At 43.1% G+C, this 8,771-nt stretch overlaps 1 non-coding gene across 1 annotated transcript; it reads right to left on the reverse strand.

Annotated features, from left to right (window-relative positions):
• Nucleotides 1-6,208: 6,208 nt before the first annotated feature.
• LOC143038719 (U6 spliceosomal RNA) lies at nucleotides 6,209-6,315 on the reverse strand. Its single transcript, XR_012967605.1, has one exon. It is a non-coding gene; the product is annotated as a U6 spliceosomal RNA (small nuclear RNA).
• Between the last annotated feature and the right edge of the window lie 2,456 nt (nucleotides 6,316-8,771).

Raw genomic sequence — 8,771 nt, forward strand, 5'->3', positions numbered from 1 at the left:
CATTCAGCTATCAATTTGTTTCCAAAACCAGCATTGATTTATTGCTTGCGTTCTAGGAGTGCTAAGGACTTTCTAATTTTTTAAGGGTTTCCGATTTAGTCTAGATTTACCTCGTACCTCTTGCAGAACACAAGGACAGTATTTAATATCTCGTTTACAATAACTGGCGGTTCCAATCCTTGTGGGGGCAATTTAGCACCGACGAGGTAGAGGAGGCAGTAGCACGGAGGGACGAGTTATAAAAACAATCGACATTTTTTGTGAAAAAATTTCTAGTTCTAAAAGACTGCGCGACTTAGGTCCGCAGGGATGTTACTAGCCCCTAATATAGGGAATGCACAAATCTTCAGCAGCCAATAACCGCGTCCGGTGCACTCGACACCTTATTCAGTGTGTTGTCTCTCTGTAACCTACTGTCACCTCTCTTTCTACCGTAGTCCTGTCATCACTGTAATCGCCCCTGTAGTCCTCACTTATGGATAAAGCAACTCAATTATTTTTATTTTCTAAGATGATGGGGAGTTGATGGTGGAAATGTGTCTGGAAAGAGAGTTGATGATAGCAAATACAGTGTTTCGGAAGAAAGTCAAGCATAAGTACATATGGGAGAGGGTGGGAGGGAAGGGTGGTAGATAGAGCGCTAATGGATTATGTAGTGGTAAATAGGATTATGATAGGAAGAGTTAAGGATGTACATGTGCTAAGGGGAGCGGGTGGGGGAATATCAGATCATTTTTTGGTGGAAGGGAAGTTGAGAGTGGAAAATAGATGGAGAAAGGGAAAAGGGACAAAAGGTAGGGAGGTTCTTAGTGTGAACTCTTTGAATGAAAAGGAAAAGGAGTAGATAAACAAGCTGAAGGAGTGGGAGGGAGTGAAGGATAAAGTAGAGCTAGGTGTGGAGGAGGAATGGGGATGGTTCAAAGAGGGAGTCACAAAGTGTGCAAAGATGGTGTGTGGAACAAGGACAGGAGGAAATAGAAGAAAGGGTAGTGAATGGTGGGATGAGGAGACAAAGAAGGTTGTAGAAGAGAAGCGAGCTTTCACAGATTGGTTACAAAATAGGACGAGGGAGTCATGTGAGAGGTACAAAGAAAAGAAAAGAGAAGTAAAGCAAAAGGTAAAGGAGGCAAAGAGGAGAGCAGATGTGAAGTGGGGTAAGAGTATGACAGAAAATTTTGAAAGTAATAAAAAGATGTTTTGGAAAGAAATTAAGAGAGGAAGAGGAGGCGAATCAAGTAGAGAAGAAAAGGTAAAAGGTGCAGATAGAGAGATGATAATGGAAGAGAAGACAGTAAGGGGAAGATGGGCAGAATATTTTAGGGAGTTGCTACATGTGAAGGAGGATAGGGAGGGGAAAGATAGCTGTAGTGGGAAATGCTAAGAAAATGAGAGTGATGAGTGAGATGAGTGAGGAAAATGGAGGAAAAATAAGGAAGGATGAAGTGAAGGCAGTTGTTAAGATGATGAAAGCAGGTAAGGCACCGGGTCTGGATGGATGGCCCTGCAGAATGTCAAAAAAGGAGGTACAGTGATGGTGGACTGGCTGGTGAGGTTATTTAATGTTTGCTGGAGAGAGGGTAGAGTGCCGGAGGAATGGAGGAGTGCCTATATAGTTCCTCATTACAAGGGAAAAGGGGACAAGTGTGAATGTAGTAGTTTCAGAGGGATTAGCTTGTTAAGTGTAGTTGGGAAGGCTTATAGGAGGATCTTGATTGAGAGGATTAGGAGAGGAACAGAGGGAATAATTGGTGAGGAACAGTGTGGATTTAGGACAGGTAGAGGTTGTGTAGATCAGATCTTTGAGGTAAGACAGATATGTGAGAAAGCTATAGGAAAAGGGAAGGGTGTTTTTTGGGCTTTTATGGATCTGGAAAAGGCTTACGATAGGGTAGACAGAAAGACACTGTGGGAGGTTATGCAGATGTACGGGATAGGAGGAAAGCTTCTGGGAGCTGTCAAGAGTTTTTGAGAGTAGTAGAACTTGTGTCAGGATATGAAATGGAGAGAGTGAGTGGTTCGAGGTAAAGGTGGTACTTCGTCAAGGATGCGTTATGTCGTCCTGGCTGTTTAACTTATACATGGATGGGGTAGTGCGAGAGGTAAATGCAAGGGTAGTGGGTCAGGGATTGGAGATGGTTAAAGAAAATGGAGAAAAGTGGGAGGTGAGCCAGCTGTTGTTTGCGGACGACACTGCGCTTGTGGCAGGATCGGAGGAGGGATTGAGGAAGTTGGTGACAGTTTGGGAGAGTATGTGATAGAAGAAAGCTAAAGATAAATGTGGGTAAAAGTAAGGTGATGAGATGTACAAGGGGTGAAAGTGGAAGTAGACTGGAAGTGAGCATTAAGGGAGAGCGACTTAAGGAAGTGGATAGTTTTAGATATTTGGGTGCAAATGTGGCAGGAAAAGGTGGAGTGAAGGTGGAGGTAGAATGTAGATTGAGAGAAGCGAATAAATGCCTTGGTGGATTAAAGAATGTAATGAGGAATAGACATTTGGGAATGGATGCTAAGAGAAGACTGTATGAAGGAGTGATTGTGCCAACAGCACTGTATGGGGCAGAAACATGGAACATAAGAGAGGAAGAGAGGAGTTTGAATGTGTTTGAGATGAGGTGTCTGAGAAGTATGATGGGGATTACTAGGCTAGATAGAGTGAGAAATGAGGAGGTGAGGAGGAGAACAGGGGTGGAAAGGGAGTTGGGAGATAAGGTTGATGAAAGAATATTAGGATGGTTTGGACACATGGAAAGAATGAGGGAAGAAAGACTAGTAAAAGAGGTATGGAAGGCAGATGTGGAGGGAGTGAACATGGGGGGACGTCCTGGGATGAGGTGGATGGATGGGGTGAAGGGGGCTTTGGGGAAGAGGGGAATGTCTGTTGAGGAAGGACGGGAGAGGACAGAAGACAGGGGTGAATGGAGAATGGTTGTATATGGATGACTGATGTGATGCATGAGGTGGAATGGGCGGGGGGATGGGGAGTGAGGTAGTATGTGTGAGCAAAATTTGACGCTGCCCGAAGGGATTTCTCCACGTCTTCTCCTTTTATGCAATGGGGGGACGGAGAGGGGGTCGCCGATTTAATGAAGCGGCCTTGCTGTGGATGTGCTGTGTCTTGCGACACTGCTTCTTACCCAGGGCAGTGGACAAGGTGCAGGGATGACCCGTCATCCAGGAGGTGCTAAGATAAGAGGGAGGGTGGAGGGGTGTGGAGTGTATTCAGGGATGGAATGGGTGGGAATGATTTTATGCCTTTTCCTTTTTGGCTACCTCCCTTGTAAGGGGGAAAAAGCCTTGGTATATGTATGTAAGATTAAATAATAGTTTTCTATATTTTTCTTCCGCCAATTCATATGCAGCGTACTTTTCTGAATCTTTTCAAAGAAATCCCACGAGAGTACGTAAGATCCTACGTGAGCTTTGCAGTGACGTAGTGATTTTCTTAGTCCTGTCTGCAAGCAATGTTGCAGGGGGGGAGCAGCAGTGAAACAGGTTGGACGGTTCACGCGTTTATTTGTCAGTGGGTTATGCGCACATGGGAACACTAGGTGCGCATGGAAAGACAGACGGGTATCGACTGACGTGGGGGCAGTGTCCTTCACTACACAGGGCGAAGAGACGTCAACGCGCCCAATACACGTATGAAAGAGGGCCTTGTCGGCTGTTACAAGGGGGTCCTTGTACGGGAAGCGTCACTCCTGGTCAAGGCACACCACAACACTATGGTACTCTGCTCTATGCTAGTATCTTTGGCCAAAGCACTATACCACATACCAATGATCTTAACTTCATATTTAAGATCCTCCCTAAAGGGCGTGATCTTAAAATCGTGAACCAATTGAATTTTCTCCAAGCCTTCACCAATCAGATTCTTTGTTTCCAGTCTATACGGGAATACTGTTTACTCAGAATAATCTCGAGTCTGCATAATTCTCACTTCGGTTACAAAGGAATGTCATGTCAGCAAAACACTCGAGCTTCCGGCTCTTGTTTATAAACAAGGTGGACTCAGCTCGCTCGGCTATTTTCTTATAAACATTCTACCTATAAAATGCAACCAAACTTCAACCCCTCTTTTCTACCAACCTCTTAACTATTAGCACCCTCCACTCCCACCCCCAAGGACCGCGTTCCTCAGAGGCCCAGTCCCGATCTTTTTAAGAAGAAAACCCCTGGCTTCCCAAGTAGCAGCCCATTAAGGCGGTATCACACTAACCTCTTTTCCCTCTAACTTCCAATTAATCGTCTGTAACGACCACCTCCAGATTTTTTTCCGCCGTAAAATGCCTAGACAACAATTGACATAGATATGCTTGGAGAATATTATTTTCCTCCAGCATATCAGATTCCTTCCCGAAAACTGCGGGCGGAAAATATGCTCCAACAGTCGGAGGCGGAGGAAAAATAGCCCAGTGTGATAATACCTTTAGTAACCCATGAGAATATCAAACTACTTTACCATCAAACATTTTCACCCTGTCTCATGCATTATTATTTCCACTCAAATATCACGAATGCTGATCACTTTAAATATGTAATGTCACACCTTAAATGTTTAATGCCACTTGGGCACAATACTATCCCCAAGAGAAGCGCAGGTTATCGTCTTATACTCAAATGTGTTAGTCTACATGTGCACTTCAACAGCCTTCTCACCTTGTTCATCCCTATTGCTTGGCACACCACTGTTGTTAATAATTACAAGAAAAATATCAACAAATATAACCTGAATAAAATAGCTAATGTAGTAATATAGCAATATCGATTTATACAATAACAATTATAACATAAACCAACAACACATAAAATAATAAAATTTATTTAAATAAAAAATAAGACGTAAAAAGAGTCCGGTCCTTCTGTGTTGGCGAGGCTGCTGCGGGCCGCCCACTCCCAGGCGCGATCCCACTACTGTTGGACACGGGTGCTTTTGGCTGCTGGGTTTCCCCCCTGGCCCGTTGCACACCTCCTTAGACAACCTGGGCGCCCTGAGCTCCCCCAGGGCGACCATATTGATGCCCAACTTAGTGCGGACGCCCAGTCCACATGGGGAGTCCCGCAGCAGTGATCCCCGCCTCAAGCCGTCCACGGGCTCAAGCCTCTGAGTAGCCAGATTACAGGGTCACGCCACGGACCCCGGCGAAGGATTGCGACTCGGGAAAACGGGTCTTTCAGACGTGGTTGAGCAGAGAAAACTTCTTAAAAGTTATTTTCCAGATATTAGCCGGATCATAGTTTTTTAACCTACGGTTTATTCACTTAATCACGGTTTTATTTATCCACTCTTCTATTTAATCACGTTTTTATCTAATAAGTAATACAAAATAAAAGTTAATTTTAAGATTTGTATATTGCTTTCATGGCTTTGAATTTCAGTGTTACTTCGTGTTCTTTCGACTGGCTAAATTGTTTCTAAATTATTTCAGTCATTATACTTGGTGCAAATTAGCATTACAAATTTTAAAGCGAATGGAAACTAAATATACATACCAGTTTCAATGAAAATATATAATCTGTTTTCTGAGCACTGACGGGATTCGATCACTAAAATGTTGCTGTTAGCGCCGCAACGGACGTTGAACAAACTCACACCATTAACAATAATCAAACCATTACCTTATAAAATACTAAAGGGCACCTGTATGCGGCTTAAATTTTGAAATGCCTTAAACATTTCAATGTAATCCTTGCTTCGGAGCCAAACTAATCTTCTATGAATTGTTCCATCCCATAACGAAGGTACCATCAAAACAGATACGACGGCACACAACGACCGAAACCGGCATATATCTTCACAAGTGTTTTATGTAGAAAGAAGAGAAAAGAAGAGAAAGGGCCTCTTGATATTCAATCACTAATTCTGTAACTCTAAACAACCCAGCTAACACTTCCTAATATACAAATATTTCATCGAATATGGAGAACAGGGATACTACAATTTGATAAGGTTCATTACGTCACTAGAGGGCCCACCATACTGACAGCATTGTACGATGGTGAAATTTGTAAAAAGTGTATGTAGTTTAAAGTACACAATAACTGACAGTCCCCTAGAAAACATGTCAGTCCCTCCTCAGGATTCGAACCCTGGTTCCCACCTTTCCAGAGAGGAAGCTCTTCATCGTTAGGCTCATCCCGTTTCTTTAGACGTACGATTGCCTAAATTCACTTTCGCCTATCGACCATAATAGAGGAGGTGTCTGCGACCAAAAATGTGGAACGCTTCACGATTTTGCGTGTCATCCTTGCGCAGGGGCCATGCTAATCTTCTCTGTATCGTTCCAATTTTAGTATATGTACCGCCGAAGCAGGTACGTCAGAAGAGGGGACCGGGAGGGACCACATCTAGGCGGTCATGCGGATTTTGTTAGCCCCATCCCTTTTACACTCACGCGCGCATACACAGATAAGAAAATATAATATAATATATATAGATATATAGAGATTGAGGCAGGGAAAGAGGAGGGGGAGAAGGAGAGAGGAAGGAGAGAGAGGGAGGGAGGGGGAGAGAGAAGAAGGAAGGGAGGGAAAGGAAGGGGGACAGAGAGAGAAAGGAGGGAGGAGCGAGTGAGGGCGGGAGAGGAGAGAGGGAGGAGAGAAAGTGAGGAAGGGTAGTGGGAGGGAGAAAGGGAGAGCCTTGTCACTGAACACAACAATTTTACAACCATGCACTCGCAATGTATCGAACAGAATTCGTCAACAATCTGCCACTATTGAACACACGCTTTTTCCAGCAGTCACACGACTCTCATTCTTCCCATGCCACCCCTCTCCCTTGCCCTTCATTCCTCCTGGTCTTCCTATTCTACACTGGGCATCTCGTGGTGCCCATTCATTAATGCACTAGCTCCACTTGCTATCCTCCTTTCTGGCTACCTTCCTTGCCCAATTCCACATCCACTCCTTCACTGCCTTCGCAATACCTTTCATTGAAGTCTGTTGTGTTTCCCAACTTGCCCTTGTCCTGTCTTTGGTGTAAATTCCAGTAATGTCATTTTGTGCCCTCTGTGCATTCCTTTGGTTTGTCCACATTACCACCATCAATTTCAATGTTTCACATCCACAGATCATATCTGGGTTTATACACCGATTGCTAACTTTGTTTCAGATATAAAGATCTCGTAGTTCCTCAATATACCAAACTGTAATAGGTTTTTACTTACCTTTCAAGATTTTGTCAATCTAGGCATCTAGATTAGATTATCATACTCTTCAATTTCTTCAGAATTATTACCATCCATTATAACTCTTTATGTTGAACATTACTTTTGTTTTGATATTCAAGTTCAAACCTACTTTGAGTCTTTCCTTGTTGAGATAACACAGCAGATCTTGGAAATCTTCCGGTATTTCTGAAATGAGAATGTCACCTGCAAATCTCAAGTGACTAAAACATTCCAATCAAAACCCGACTCTGGATATTCCTTCAAGGCAAACTATGAAAAATTTTGGTTGAAATTGTGGTTCAAGTCTTTGAAAAATAATAATGATAGATAAATAATAAATAACAGGCATAATTTAAAAGCAAATATTTCACATCTGCACACAATGAAATAAATAATAAAACCACAGAAAAAAAATCACCTGGGTGCAGGTTTGTCAAATTTCATGTTTTTGATGCAAGATACATGCATATACCAAAGGTTCTTTTCTCCTTACATGGGAGGTAGCCAAAAAACAAAGGCATATAAACTATTCCCTCCCATTCCATCCCTAATACACTCCATTCCCCTCCACCCTCTACCACAACATCCCACAATCCAAAAGAGCAGCTCTAGCAGTATCTATAACTTTTGGCCAGCAAAGTTCTGGTATACACGTTTGAAGCCATCGGTAATGATAAAAAATATATATTTGAACATCATAGGAGCATAAAAATGGAGGAGACTGCAAGAAACAATAAGGGCATAAGACCACGAGGCAGTTCCTTGTCCCTTGCCACCTGTCATCCACATCGAGTTATCTCATATTGTTTTAAAACAACCAATTGTTTCAACGCTCACATGGTTATTAAGTCTATTACATTCGACTGGAGCATGACTACTAGAACAACAGAGGTAGTGAAGAGTGATGGCAGATTCTGGTGTAGATCACTGAAGACTTAAATGATGGGATGATAATTCTTCAATCGGCATCGCAAACTGGAACTCTGCTTGGAAAAGGTAAAGAAAATAAAGGCATGTATAATTTCACTTTTTCTGCCACATTTGCACCCAAGTATCTAAAACTATCCACTTCCTCCAGTCGCTCTCCCTTAATGCTCACTTCCAGTCTACAGCCACTTTCACCCCTTGTACATCTCATCACCTTACTTTTACCCACATTTATCTTTAGCTTTCTTCTATCACATACTCTCCCAAACTCTGCCACCAACTTCCTCAATCCCTCCTCCGATCCTGCTACAAGCGTAGTGTCGTCCGCAAACAACAACTGGCTCACCTCCCACTTTTCTCCATTTTCTTTGACCATCTCCAATCCCTGACCCACTACCCTTGCATTTACCTCTCGCACTACCCCATCCATGTATAAGTTGAACAGCCAGAGCGACATAACGCATCCTTGACGAAGTCCCACCTTTACCTCGAACCACTCACTCTCTCCATTCCTAATCTTGACACAAGCTCTACTACTTTCATAAAAACTCTTGACAGCTCCCAGAAGCTTTCCTCCTATCCCGTACATCTGCATAACCTCCCACAGTGCCTTTCTGTCTACCCTATCATAAGCCTTTTCCAGATCCATAAAAGCCCAAAAAACATCCTTCCCCTTTC

Source organism: Oratosquilla oratoria, chromosome 24, assembly GCF_046742065.1.
Source record: "Oratosquilla oratoria isolate Oo_2021 chromosome 24, ASM4674206v1, whole genome shotgun sequence".
NCBI classification, from domain to species: domain Eukaryota; kingdom Metazoa; phylum Arthropoda; class Malacostraca; order Stomatopoda; family Squillidae; genus Oratosquilla; species Oratosquilla oratoria.